Below are 15913 nucleotides of genomic sequence, written 5' to 3' on the forward strand. Positions count from 1 at the left end.
CACAACAAACAAAAAGTTTCTAACTCAGTTTTAACCATAACTTACCTATACATAACCAAAAAGAAAATAAATAACAAATGAACTTGCTTATCTTCCTGACTACACATAACCAGGAGAAAAGCAAAGTCACCCACCTCCCTACAGGTTTACTTGAAAGAAAATCTTAAGTTCTGAACAAAACAACATATAAGTCTCCAACCACATTCACAGCAGCACCAATGGGTAGCACTTGTCATTAACAGTAAAGAGTAGAGTTATCTGGGGCAAGAGAAAAGAAGTCCATGTGGCAAACTACCATCTACAACCCTCTCAGCTTGCTGTGAGACAGTGCTGGCTTTATATGCTGGCTTTCTCCTGGCTGCAGCCAATCAGTGGATCTGAGGTGAATGGGCAGCAAATCAGCAACAGGTGAACCCAATTACCTCCTTGAGAATGGTAGCCGTAGACATGTAGAGAAAACAAAAAAAAAAAGAAAAAGAAAACAAACACCACAAAAGCACACAAAACAAATGACAAATAAGATAAAATCTCAAGACGTAACATACACAAGTGTAATAACATGATGTGAAGCAGTTGATTTACATGAGATGATTATTATGATATTTATTGGCTGGAAAAGAGAAAATGAACCCTGTTTTTTTGGAAACGCATTTCTTGCCATTAAGCGAAGTTTATTTGCAGTTTTTGCATCTTGGAAATTCTGCCTTTGTGAAATTCACACTGTACCACAATAAAAATGAGAATAAATCAAAGTGATGTGTCTTTATAAGCAGTCATTTGTGTGAACTGACTTCATACATCCACTAAAAATCATCAAAACACCAGCTGATTTAAACACACTGACACTTCAGACATGATGAAGAAAAGTGACATTAGTGAAGCGTTTGAGACACTTGATGTCATGAAATGACATTTTAAGTGTGACTTAAGAGTCTAACCCCCAGTTTCACAGACAAGGCTTAAGCTAGTCCTAGACTAAAATGCATGTTTGATCTGTTTTAACTGAAAGCAACTTATACTGACATATCAGTGTGATTGTTTTGTCTCAAGATGCACACCAGTAATGTTTTTTTCTAGTGTACGTTTATAAAAGATACTTAAATATCCTAATTGAACTAAGGCCTAATCCTGGCTTTGGCTAAGCCCTGTCTGTGAAACCGGGCCTAAAAGAGTTACTTCGTATATCATACCTCAAAGATATTTAAGCTGATTTCACAAAAGAACAGATGCATTAATGAATTCGGCAGTTGCTTTTATTCTAAGTGACTTACGTTTCATCCAAGCTACACATTTGATCAGTAAAACCAAACTGTGCTCTGCAGAGAAAGCTTAATGAACCATGGATCAGATCTCTGAGATGCTCCCGCCGTCCTGCAGTTCTTTCAGTGAATCACAACAAGTCATTGCATGTTTAAATCTTCATCATCGACCCCTGCAAACGACACATGATGTACTTGACAACATGATTCAATGCATTACGGCTGATTATTTTCATCTGGTTTAGTTTCTGCACAATTATCGGTGTTGGAGTCGGAGCCGATGCTTACATACTGTCCAGATTTACTGTGAGTGTCATGTGTAATGCATGCATTATTACTGATGTTTCAGTTATTTGATGTAAAATAACATGCTTTTCCAGTAGTATACAGAAATTATGTTTTGCATTTCATTAATCAAAGAAATAATGAACAGATTATTGAATTGCAAAAAAGCCATTCAAATAATATGGTCTCTTGGAGAACCATGTAAAAACCATAACTTATGAATATGCTAATTATACAGATTCATGGTATGAATATGAATATGATAGAGCAATATAAATACACACATAAATATTGGATGAAATAGTAGAGTATTTTAATAAAATTAAACTATTTTTATTAATATTGAATGTTGTGGCATCTTTCTGGTATATGTTTTGAGTTCATCTTTGAATTTAGTTTAATTTAGTTTCTTTCTCATAAAACATTTAAATTCATAAAGTTGCAACATTAATATGTTAAATACAACATAACACAAGACACAACGCACTCTTTTAAATGCTTAAATAAAAACTTGCACTTTGAAACCTGTTTAAAAGCTTGCGTTTTCAGGCCCCCAAAAGACGTTGTCGTGTAAATGAATGGCCAGAGAGGATAGTTTTTCCATTTTTAGTTGAAAACGGTGTTGTGTAAACGGCCCTTAAGCGTTCATTTTCATCACATAATTTGGTTAAAACCATTTGGTTCCTCCATGGAAACTGAGGACAAAACTGGTTAGGTAACCCAGGTGGATCTCACATGGCTTTGCTGGCTGGGAAGCTTTATATTTATTGAGGAAATGTCATTAAATTAGTTATATCTACTAATATTAGCTGTAATGACATTAGTTGTATCTGATAACATCTTATATGTGCTGCAGAAAGTCTATATTTAAAGAGAGATTTACTGATACTGACACAGGCGCCAAGAATGCAAATGAAGGGAATACCGACACCTATTTTTTCCTACTTTGAGGTAAGAGATGTGGACAAATACACAAACACAGAGGAAGTAAAATGTAAAAAGGTTTTTTTTTAAGAGAAATACACAAATGATGTGCTGAATGAGGGATGAGAGCAGATATAATAATCACATTGTTTAAAGCTGCAGACAGAAACATCAGACTCAGGACAGAAACACACGACCTCTAAAGTAAGAACAACTCACATGTTCATTCTTCAAACACAACTAGACTTTGAGATGTTAATATTGTCTGAATGATTGTGAATTTTGTTATTCTGCTATTTTTTAAATTACATGATCATGTTTTATTTCAAGATTAATATGGGATTATCTGAGTTTTTCAATGTGTTTCTTCCTCAGAAATGGAGCAAACTCTATATTTCATTCTTCTTCTCATTGGTGAGTGTGTTTGTTGTTTTATTTATGGTTTATAGTTTCATCAGGTTTGACTCTGTTATGAAAAGCATTAAATCAAACCCTCTCTTTCACAGCTCTCTGCTCCGTATCTGAATGTGTTCAGCGTCAGTATCACTTTATAAACGTGACGAAGACCTGGACTGAAGCTCAGAGATACTGCAGAGAGAAATACACAGATCTGGCCACCGTTGACAACATGAACGACATGAACGAGGTGAAAAAGAGTGTGGATGATGAACGTCGTGAGTATGTCTGGATTGGGCTGCAGAGGACGGGTGTTGATAAATGGCAGTGGTCTTCAGGTGATCCTGCGCTCTATCAGAACTGGAGATCTGGACAACCAAATAACAGAGACGAGTGTGCTGTGATGAAGAATGGAGAATGGCATGATTTGTCATGTAGAGAAACTCGTCATTTCATCTGCAACAACAGTGAGTTCAGCTATTTAAAATTACAACCATTAATTTATAGATGCATCATATACCAAATATAACGACTCCAGAACATTTACTTCTGATTAGAAAAAAACACGCTTCAACTGATGCCTTAATGTTTAATATCTGTTGTATGATGTTTAAGCCAACATCATACAACAGTTTGTCTCTCAGTGATCTAAAAGTGTAACCTCACAGCGCTCTCACTGTGTGCTCATACTGTGGTCACAATGTGAGATCACCCCAGCTAGAAATGTTATTGCTCAAAGCACAGAACATTACAATAATAATGAACACAAACAACTTACAGAGCTCTTACTTGTTCCACCTGACTGCTGCAGATTTATTTTGGTGTCGATTGTGTTGAAATAGAAACTCATAAATCCGAGTGTGAGGACGTGAACTGCTCCAGGTAGAAGCTCATGGGTTTCCATCTCATAATTATAGTTCCTCATGGAGTGAACGCAGCATGAGCTCATTGTTTTGGTTCAGGAGGAACTGTTAAAGGCGGCTGCTGTTTGTTTTTGGCTCTCGGTGACTGAAGTCTGTCTAACTCTGTATAACCTTATGAAACGCTCTGATGTCATGATGCAGGTGTATATGCAATGATTTATCAAAATTAAAACAACACAAAGAATTTTTTTTTTCCCTGAGGTAGGCCAATTATTTTGCCTAAATTTATTTAATTTGTGCAGAGCCCCTAAAGGGACATGGTGGTGGAAAAAATGTGGTATTTTTCAACGCTTTTGCATTCTCTTGCAAATCCTGTTCAGACAAACACTTCCTGTTTAATTTCCCTCTGGCAGTGGTTCAGACAGCTCTGTACATTAACAATGGAGCAGTTAAAGTTGGCAACATACTGTATTCACAGAAGAGTGCCTCGCTGTTTCAAGTGCGGTTGTCTCAGGGTTTCTGCAGGTTTCATCAAATCTAATTTAATGCTTTTTAATTAATAAATATATATATTTATAAAGTTGCTTTTCTGGAAAAAAAAATAGGACCTTTGTGTGGTTCTTTCATTCATTTCATCTTATTAAATGTATGATTCATCTTTCATTTTAAATTCTTAAATTTGATCAATAAATTTAATTAGAATAATAACACACTATAGGGCTGTTACCAATCAAATTAAATCATTTACAATAAAAAAATTACAACAGCATTTAATAATGTTATGAGATTGACCGTCTTAATAAGTGAGTCATTCATTCAAATGATTTGTTCAAATGGCTGATTCATTCAAGAATGAGGCAGCTGTTTATGATTGGGTCATTTAATCTTTGACTCAACCGATTCATTCAAAACTCTGAATCACTCAGTAAAGAAAACACGGTTGAGTGTTGCTGTGAGTTGCGCTATGGTTCTGCTATGATGTTTATTTGGAACTATTTTCGCTGCTGAAACAGAACAAAAACAGTCAATATTCCTTCTAGAATGTAAGTGACTTAATATTAACCACCTGTTTATTTAACTGTTTTATGAAATCAGTGTCACGTTTACAATCGTGATGGTATTCAGGAAGACAGCACTCTTGGTCGTGTGATTTTGCTTGAAGGGTTAGTTCACCCAAAAATGAAAATAATGTCAATTATTACTCACCCTCATGCCGTTCCACACCCGTAAGACCTTCGTTCATCTTCAGAACACAAATATCTTAATTTGTGTTCTGAAGATTAACGAAGGTCTTAGGGGTGTGGAACGACATGAGGGTGAGTAATTAATGACACAATTTTCATTTTTGGGTGAACTAACCCTTTAACTGTATCATGTGTTATAAATATAAAAACTCCACATTTTGAATTTTTACCTCAGTATGTTAACCGAGTTTCTTGTGTGTGCTGCGCTCATTTGTTTCGATTTCTCTTGTTACCGTCAGTACATTATACATAACCTTATAACCTTAACATTATACATAACATATAACCTTTTATTATCCACTATCGATCACCACTTGTACTAAATGTAATAAATGAACAGAGCAGACGCAGATAGAGGTGCGCCTGCGGCAGGAAAGCAAGATCTCACGCTTGTGCGGCAGTACTGGAGAGTCTACTTTGGCCGCTGTCCAAAACAGTGTTACGGCAATTTTGCACCAGCCAGAGGCAATTACCAAACTGGTTCCGCGTGTGTATAACACCAATGTTCATATTTTGCGACAACAAATCAAAGTTATCAATTATGAAGGCTATATTCAAAATAAACTGGTAGTATTCATTTTCTTCAACACTATCTAAAAAAAACTTAATGCCTGTAGGAATAAAATGTAATGACTTTTAATGCCTTTTAAGGCCTTAATTTTCGCAAAATCTGTTTAATGATTTTTAATACTTTTTAATGCCCCGCGGAAACCCTGTCCCTGTTCTAGTCGGGGTATGTACGGCGTGGGTTGTGGCCGACAACAGCCCAAATAAACATCCCTTTTCACCAGAACGCCTCGTTATTGTCTGAAAACACTACAACTGGTGTCAGAAGTAAAAACAACTGCAGACAGCTGGAGGTAAAGTGGTGATTTGAGTCCTGATTGTGCGTGCATTAGCCAAGCATCTGATCTTCCGCTGGTGAGAATGGATAATCCCATTCGTATTAAGATGGAGGAAGATGACGGTTATGCTGGGGCAGCAAATATGTTTGGTGTGCACACCGGTTTTCATCATTGGACTTGAGAAGTGGGTATTGGCAAGTGCCGCTGACGCCAGAGGCTCGACCCAAGACGTCTTTCTGCACGGGTAGGGGTCTGTGGCAATTTAAAGTCCTCTGTTTTGGTCTTTGCAATGCCCCTGCCACATTTTAGCGCTTAATGGAGAGGGTACTGGAAGGCATTCCGCGGCAGCAGTGTCTGGTGTTTTCTGGATGACATACTGGCACATGGGAGCTCATTCGATTCAGCTGTCACAGCCTTGAGGGCAGTGCAGGAGAAAATCAGAGCAGCAGGTCTGAACTTACATCCCAATAAATGCCAGCTGTTGAGCAGGGAAGTGACTTCTTGGGGCATCGTACAGGCAGTGAGGGAATTGGCACTTCTGAGGACAAGGTGACAGCCGTACAGGAGTGGCCTGTTCCGGTGAGCCAAAGAGAGCTAATAAGCTTCCTGGGTTTGGCATCCTATTACAGGAAGTTTGTACGGGGTTTTTCCTGTATTGCCACTCCCTTACACAAGCTCCTGCAGAAAGATCAATGCTTTGTCTGGTCAGAGGGCTGAGGATACTCTGAAACAGGCCCTGGTGTGTGCGCCCATTCTGGCACCTCCTGACCCCCAACGGCCCTTCATTCTGGCCACTGACACAAGGGCCAGGTGGATTGTTATCCATCTGCCACTGGTCTTAATGGCATGTCGCTCTGCTGTTCAGGACTCTACCTCATGCACTCCGGCCCTGCTTATATTGGGTAGGGAGATTAGGACCCCTGCAGAGTTGGCCTTTGGTCAGCCCCCAGATGCTCCACCTGTTCACGTGGGACCCGAATATGCTAGACAGCTCCAGGACCGCTTGGACTCCACCCATACCAGGAGGCAGCTGGTGACTGTGGGGATGCGGCAAAAGACAGCTTATGACCTGCATGCCCGGGGGCATAACTTTGGGGTGGGAGAGCTAGTTTGGGTTTACAGCCCAGTGAGGAAGAGAGGGAGGTGCCCGAAGCTGGACATAGTTGCCTGACACCCCTCGGGGGTGATCGTTCACAGGGCTCAGAGGAATCGGTACCTGAAGGCCAAGCTCACACGCTCCTCAGGGGTGTCCAAAGAAGAGGAGGAGAACCCCAGTCAAATTTAGAGACTTTGTCCTCAGAGTCGAGGGCTTCAGTAAGAGGGGGGTAGTGTAACATGTTCAAAATGTTGTTGTGTTGCGGATAACAAGGAGTTTAATGTTTATGTTGCACTTTTTTGCTAAATTACATAATTGAAATAAAATCCATAATGTTTGTAATAGTATCTATTCGGTGTGTTATCAAAAGGTGTGGTGAAGTTATGACACAGTCATGATGTTCTGCACTGGAACAGAGTTTGCTGCCAATACAGTAAATGTTCTCACTGTACCATATGACTGAATCTATACTGTAGTTGACCTTCATAGGGCTGAGTTATAGTAATGTGGCAGTCTCTACCTTGGTAATTTGTTTACAGTATCACATGGCATACATACTGTGATGTAAAATGTTGCATTTAATGCCTTCTTTGATGGCTCCCTTCTTCTGATGCATCTCTGATCAGTCTGATGTTATAAAGTCACTGACTGTTTCCCTATTTTTCATTGTACTCTGTCCTGCTCTATGTTCACAAATTGAAAATCTCTCTGTCACACACACACACACACACACACACACACACACACACACCCTTGTTTACACTAAGATAGTAAGATGAGGAATTTACGACATAGTGGGGTCTTAAATATCATATATAAGAACGTTTGACAAAACGTATTATTGACCTTCCCTTACTATACCTAAACCTACCCATCACAGGAATCCAACATAATTTTTATTTATATATATAAGAATGTTATATATACACACACACACACATACACACACGTTGGGTTTCCATGTTTTATGGTGTCATTCCATAGACATAATGGTTTTATATAACTGTATATTCTCTCCCCTACCCCTAAACCTACCCATCACAGAAAACTTTCTGATATTTTAGATTTTCAGAAAACATCATTCTGTATGATTTATAAGCCTTTTTCCTCATGGGGACCAAAATAATGTCAGAATTTACTGGTTATACTGTTCTTGTGGGGACATTTGGTCCCCATAACATAGGGAATAACATGACCACACACACACACACTTTGAACATAGTGGTTATAATCTAAGATAAATCACTTATAATGTAAAATAAAAATTCACTACTTTTGATTATCCGTATATCGGAAATTGCAAACAAATAAGAAACTATATCTATACAGATATATAGAATATATATATATATGGTATATATATGGTATTTACAGATATATGGATATATAGAAATCAATAACTATATCAAATGATTCAATGATTAACCATTAACAGATGGATAATAGACAAATACTGAATGAAAAGAGATGCAAATCAAAAGTTTGATAGTAATAGTATTATGAAAGGTTACTGGTTACAGTAACTGTCAATGAAACATTTATATAGATGAAACACTTACTTTGCGTAGTGAAAAGGATGCAAAAAGGATGTTTGAAAAAAGTGCACTTTTGATGATCTGTTGTGATATTAGTACTAAGAGTTTTGAAAATTTGAAAATTGCACCAAAGCAATTAAAAAAAAAAAAAAAAAAACTGTAATGCAATACTAAATGCTTGTACTTTTTAATGTAGTCATAAATATAGGGGACCGTGGATATTTGTCCATTTTCAACTTCTGTACAGAAAATAAACCGATATGAACCCATGTTGATCTTTTGTTGTTGATAACTGTGGGAATCTGACATTAGAGCCTAGAGATTTTTTTTAGCAAACTTTATACTATAAATGTGTCACAAATCAAGCCTCTGTGGCTCCCCCCGATCACCACCAGAGGGCGCCATAATAAATAAAAAATATTCAACCATTGTTTTGACCAACATAATTTGTAATAAATTAATGAATGCATAAAGTTTTAACATATAAATGAACAGTTCAGTTCTTGTCAGTGTGATTTTATTGTGTTATTTGTTACCCATATAAAATATGATATAGTCATTTTGTTTTCGAGATTATAATAAAAAAACAATTAAGTAGATGTGATAAACTGAATGCCTTGAGCTGTGTGATATTGCTTGATTCATTCAGCTTTCAGGATCTCAACACAAATATGTAAAAATGTCATTCTTTCTTTAAGAAATTGAACTTTAAGTGAACTCACACAGACACAAACACTAACATTAATATTAATATTGCAACAATATTCAGTTGTATATATTATTAGTCTAAAATCCAACATTTTGAATTTACTTTTTACGGACATATTTCTAAGGACTAGTTAACAAATATATTCAGCTGCAGTGAAACATCTTCATCTGTTTGATGTTTCTCTCATTCAGATCTTTGTGTCTGAATCAAGTATTCTAGAGAAATGTGTAACAAAAATTCACAAATTTTACTTAATGTTATATCTGCAAAATCAGTCGACACGTGTTTCTGATGATTCAACTGCTGCTCCTATTTACAACCAAACCATAAAGCAGCATAAGAATAATGAACAAACTGATTCATGAATCTGTTTCATTGTTTTTCTTAAAGTGAACACAGGACTCGTCTTTGTCAATCAGATGAAGATTTGGAGAGACGCTCAGAGTTACTGCAGACAGAATCACACTGATCTGGTCAGTGTGAGGAACCAGAATGAGAGTCAACAGCTTCAGAAGTTCATCAATGATAATCTCATATCTGGTGATGTCTGGATCGGTCTGTTCAGAGACTCATGGCAGTGGTCAGATCAGAGTAACTCCTCATTCAGATACTGGAGGTATAATGAACCAGGCAATTCTGGAGGAAATGAAACTGTGCAGTGATCATTCATCTCGCTCAGAGAGAATGGAATGACGTCTCTTGCAGTGTCCAGCTTCCTTTTGTGTGTCATGAAGGTGAGCAGATCCTCACAAAACACACACAATCCGTCCATCACCTCCAGATATCTTAAAGTTCACACTACATGTCTGACATGACAAATTCCTCCACAGTGTTTGTTCTGCATGTTGTTTTTGATCAGTCTCTCTCTAGTTTCTGCTTGTGGTTTGTTTTGTGTCCAGATAAACTGATTCTGATCAAAGAGAATCTGACGTGGTCTGAAGCTCTGAGATACTGCAGACAGAATCATACGGATCTGGTCTCGGTTCATTCAGAAGAGATGCAGCATCGTGTGATGAATGTGGTTAAACGGGCGTCTACTGAGTTGGTGTGGTTGGGTTTACACAACTACTGCAGCATGAACATGTGGCTCTGGTTGAGTGGAGAGATCGTGTGCTATCAGAACTGGGCTCCAGGGACCGGAACGACACCGGAAGACTGCCGCCTCGAGAAGAGAAAAGGAGCAGTTCAGTCTGGAGGAGATCAGCGCTGGATCAGCCTTCCTGAAACTCACAAACTCAACTTCATCTGCAGCAGAAATGATGAGTGAAAAGACATGTGAATGTTTGTGTGTTTACTTACATTCACTGTTTTCATCATTATTTACTTTCATTTGTTTGATTTGTTCTTTAGTAAATTCTGAGTGAATCTATTAATTGTGTTTTATTTCTGTATGTTAGTTATCATGACATAATGTGATCTTTTCAAAGTTTTCTAACATTCACGTTTAATATTTTTAGATGTCTAAAATGCAAACACAATATATGTCTGTTTTAAGAATCTCTTTGCATATCTTTTGTGTTTATGTATTTGTTTTTCACTAATATTATCTATATCAATAACTGGTGGAATGTGATTCTGTGAGCAGCAGATCTTAAGAATAATATTATTTGTGTCTCAGCAGAATGAAATCTGGTTTATTCTTAGAAAGTCAGAAGTGAAGTGATGTCACAATGAACTGTCAATTAAATCTAACAAATATGTACAATTTATATTTGATTTTTGATGTGTTTGTTTGATATTTAAGATATGATATGACTTACAAAACATGAAAATTTCAGCTGCATGAAATAAATTCTTAATGATGGTACATCACTTTATTTTATTTCACAATGTATACACAATGTAAAAAAAAAAATAAAAAAAATAAAAATAATAGCATGTTTTTTTTTTTTTTTTTTTTTTCAAAGTCACTGTTAAAGTCACACTTGATGAAGCATTTTTATCAAGAAAGAAAATATATTTTACAGTTTTAATTCTCCAATAAGATGTTACGATCACCAGCTGGTGTGCCCTGGATGTCCACCAGAGGGCACTCTCCTCTTGTTCATTGTCATTCTAACATGAACTACATTTCCTAGAACTCACTGACCGGATGCAGAGGCTGTTCGAAATTGCACACTAACTTACTACACTGTAAAATCCTACAGTGATTCTAACACAGACTGTTTAGTTAACTTAATGTCTTAACTTAATTGTAAAAATCTAGTAATCTGTACTATTCACATACTATGCCTCTTTTACTCAGAAAACACAAGTTAAGAGTAATTGATTAGTTTGAGGCGGGTCAAATCTCATTTCCTCCACTTCTGCAGTTATTTTTGTCTGTTTGCATTTACTCATTTCCCAAAGTCATCTTAAAAGTTCAATTGTCAATACACCTGAACAATTTGAGAGAACATCATAAGCTGACTTCATAAACTGATGTTGATTTTCCTAAAATGTTTTTGTTTGAATGATAATAAATATTGTATAGCAGCAATATTTTTTTTTTTTTTCAAATAATGAACTTTTAAAAATTTGTTGCTAATGCTTATGTCATAAACACCTTGTAAAACTTTTAATTGGCTTGCTTTTTTAAGTCCAACTAATTAGATTTTACAGTGTGCTTGACCACTTTTGTCCCTTAATGACAGCAGGCAACACGGGTACAGAGTTCTTCTTACGGAAATCAGTGGACATCTCTTTTGTTTTAGAAGCATTAATGTTTAAAAATGAAGCATCACACCACTGAATAAAATGCTCTACCACTGGACCATGACTCCTAACTGACTCGGTGAGAGACAATCACAGAGTCATCTGCAAATTTAATAATGTGTCTCCCCTCAAACACACTCCAACAGTCGTCAGTATATAATGAAAACAAAAGAGGGGACAAAACACAACCCTGTGGGGTACCAGTACACTGTAAAAAAAATGTTATGTGCTGTTTACTTCAAAAAATTAAATAAAAAAAAAATCTTAATGGAATCTACTTGAATAAATCATGTAAAATATTCTAAATTATTTAGTCATGACACAATTAATTAAATATATTTAGTGAAATGTGCTTTTTTACTTTAAGTTGACTCTCAAAAGTGTGTGATTTAGAGTAAATGGAAACAACCTGTTTATTCATATTTTGAATTATGTTGTATAAATAAAAGACTGTATGCTGCGCAGCACAAGTAAGAACAATCTTGTTACTGCACTGGCAATAGCAAAGTTACTGCTTACTGAACAAAGCAACATGCTTCATAGTATTAATACATGCACTTAATTTCAATATTTACTCTCTATTTCCAGCCATATGCAAAGCATGCTGGGAACTAACAATGGCGTCTCTAAATAAAACCGCATAATTGAACTAATTCTCTTAAAATAAATAGGTAGCCATCTTTCCGTAATTTTATTAGCTTAATCGATTCCTCAATTCAAGTCTCAAAACTGCGCAAGTTTCCTTAAAAAAAGTAGGAAAATGTATCTCTTGATTTTATTAGTGAAATGTTCAAAATATTTTTTATACAACACAGAACCACAATTTTATTAATAAAATATATACACTATTTTTAATTATCAACTTTTTTTAATGAAAATTACAAGACTGATGATTTTTTTTTTTTTTTTTTTTTTTTACAGTGTAGAAGACAATAATGCATTGGACAACACACCATTAACACATACTCTTTGGGATCTATTGGTTAAAAAACCATCCAACACACGATGTTTAAATGAAAATTGTCGGTAAGTTTCATGGCCAAAACATGATGCTGAACAGTCAATGAAAAGCAGACATACATGATTTTTTATGTATGCATGTTTAATAAGGTACAAGTGGCATCTTCCCTTCATACCTGATCTATATGAAAAATGCGTAGGATAAAATGCTGACTGTGTTAAGGCTAAAATCCCTTTGCTAACTATTTTTTCAAAGGATTTCATTACCAAAGAGGTAAGTGCATTAGGCCTATAGGCTAATCATTAAGAGAAATATGATTTATTTTTTTCGCAATTGGCACTACTATAGAATCTTTCCAAAGACGAGGGACCTTAGAAAGCTGAACTGACTTATTAAAAATAAATGAATAAATCACTAAAAGCTGCTTTGCACAGTTCCTCAACAGTCTGCCACCAACGTGATCAGGGCCAGGACTCTTCCTAACCTTAACCCAGGGGTGTCCAACCCTGCTCCTGGAGGGCTCCTGTCCTGCAGATTTCATTTCCAACCCTGCTCCAACACACCTGTCTGTAATTATCAAGCAGCCCTGAACACCTTGATTAGCTCGTTTAGGTGTGTTTGATTTGCGTTGGAGCTAAAATCTGCAGGGCGGTAGCCCTCCAGCCCTGGGGCAGGAGAGAAGAGAAGTTCGTCTGATTCTGATTCGACGTGTGGAGCTCGAGATATTACTACGCAAAACACACACAAGAGCTTCGATCAGGACTGCATCAAGGTTTGGCTAGTGTAATGCTGTGAATGTGTTTTGGGGCCCATTAATGTTGAGTTTGCATTATTCATTTGTGCAGATGATCTATTAGAAGCGACACAACAAAGTAAACACGAAATCGAAACTAAACACACTGTGGCGAAAATTGAAAGAAAAAAGTGGACTTTTTTTTTTTTCCTTTTTTTTTTTTTTTTTTTTTTCAAGTGTTAATAAAGTGTTAGTCTGTTTTTGGGAAGGTTACAACTTTGGTGTTCAACATATTGTTTCAGAAATGCGAACAATTAAAGATATTGAAATTTCAACTTCATTTGGTTGGTTTTATGTTGTTTAAGGTAGTTTTAAGAAAATAAATATTTGTAAACAGATATTTGATTATTAAATTAGTTTTCAAAAGAGATATTTTTTTAAAAGAGGTTATCTTTACAATTTCACATGGGTTTGATTCAGATTTAGTTAGATGGTCAGTTTACACCCACCTACTGACTCGGCTCAACTTACCCCTAACCTGGGGCAAATTGAGCCACAGGAACACTTTTTTTATAAGAAGCCATATTTTTAGAGCCCTTTGTCATAGAACTATTCTGATAATTTAAAATGATAGGGAACATCCTGAAATTACTTTAAATATTTTACTTCTGCCTCATTTTCCCTTATCGTGAGGACCACTTAATAAAAAATGGCTCATCTTACCCCACTCTCCCCTAATTTACAGTACACTAGACATATCCTAAAAAAAGTGTTTGCAATTATGTTTTGTGTTTTAAAAACGAAATGTCGACACAAAGACTGGCGCGGTCTGTTTTTGTTCACGCCCACCTGCTCTTAATGTTATAATAATAACTGTAGCCTATAAACGATTTGTGCAAATATTAAAGGTGTAATATATGATGTGCTTGATCATGATGAGTCGCAATGAGATAAATATCACGAAATTCAATATCAAAATCAGTCCACATTAAACATTAGATTTCTACACGATTGTAGATTGTAGCTCTCTACACGATTAAAATTTGTCAAATATTGCAAGAAAAGAAAACGTGAACGAACATTAGTGGCTATATTAAAACACGTGCTCAACAACTGTTTGGAGTAGAAACGTAGTAAATAGCCTAAAAAACTAAAGAATTGTTGCACTAGATATTGACACGTTTCCACGGAAATGTTTTGCCCGTAAGGAGCTGCCAGTACTTTTACAGACTCCATGCCACGCCGCATTGCTGCAGTAATTCAGGCAAAAGGAGCCCCAACTAAGTATTGAGTGCTGTACATGCTCATACTTTTCATGTTCATACTTTTCAGTTGGCCAAGATTTCTAAAAATCCTTTCTTTGTGTTGGTCTTAAGTAATATTCTAATTTTCTGAGATACTGAATTTGGGATTTTCCTTAGTTGTCAGTTATAATCATCAAAATTAAAAGAAATAAACATTTGAAATATATCGGTCTGGGTGTAATGAATGAATATAATATACAACTTTCACTTTTTGAATGGAATTAGTGAAATAAATCAACTTTTTGATGATATTCTAATTATATGACCAGCACCTGTATGTCTAATACACACAATATGTGAGATAGGCCTACATGTAAAAATATGACAGCTACTTGATTTATGTATCCTACCACTGAGTTTAAATATTTATTATATATAATTATTACATATTAATGATTATATAATTATTATATATTTATGTGATTGGTTTACTATAATAATTTGCCTGAATTACAGATTTAGTTTTGGAATGAAAAAAAAGAACAGATTGGATTAGTCAGAAGACAATTCTGGGACAATTTCAAAAGGTACACATTATGCCTTATTTACTCCTAAAGGGTGAATATTATTCCTTAAGCTACATATTCTTAAATCATGGTACAATTCAGTCTCTTTTAATAGTACCTTTAGTACCACCCCAGTGACAACCTTTTTACATTTTTTTTTTTTTATTTTATTTATTTATTTATTTATTTTTATTATTCCTAAGTAACTATAAAAACAAAAACAAATACTTTATTATGGGATTATGGGACAATCTATACGAAGAGAGATGATGTATTAATTTGTGTTTTCTTAATCACAGCAACAATGGCATCATCTGGTCCTCACCGGCGGCGCAACAGCATTGAGCGTCCTCCTGCGATGTGAGATCTATCTTATAGTTCAAGAATCAGAATATTTGGGTCTTTAACTAAAATCTGATTATTATATTATGAAGCAATATTTATACAACCCGAATTCTGGAAAAGTTGGGACATTTTTTAAATTTGAATAAAATGAAAACTAAAAGACTTTCAAATCACATGAGCCAATATTTTATTTACAATAGAACAAAGATAACAT

The 15913-nt window shown here is 35.8% G+C and overlaps 1 pseudogene; it reads left to right on the plus strand.

Moving 5' to 3' along the window:
* The first annotated feature begins 2090 nt into the window (after nucleotides 1–2090).
* On the plus strand, nucleotides 2091–10927 carry LOC127516176 (macrophage mannose receptor 1-like; annotated as a pseudogene).
* The last annotated feature ends 4986 nt before the right edge of the window (nucleotides 10928–15913 follow it).

The sequence above is a fragment of the Ctenopharyngodon idella genome, chromosome 7 (assembly GCF_019924925.1).
Source record: "Ctenopharyngodon idella isolate HZGC_01 chromosome 7, HZGC01, whole genome shotgun sequence".
Classification (NCBI taxonomy): domain Eukaryota; kingdom Metazoa; phylum Chordata; class Actinopteri; order Cypriniformes; family Xenocyprididae; genus Ctenopharyngodon; species Ctenopharyngodon idella.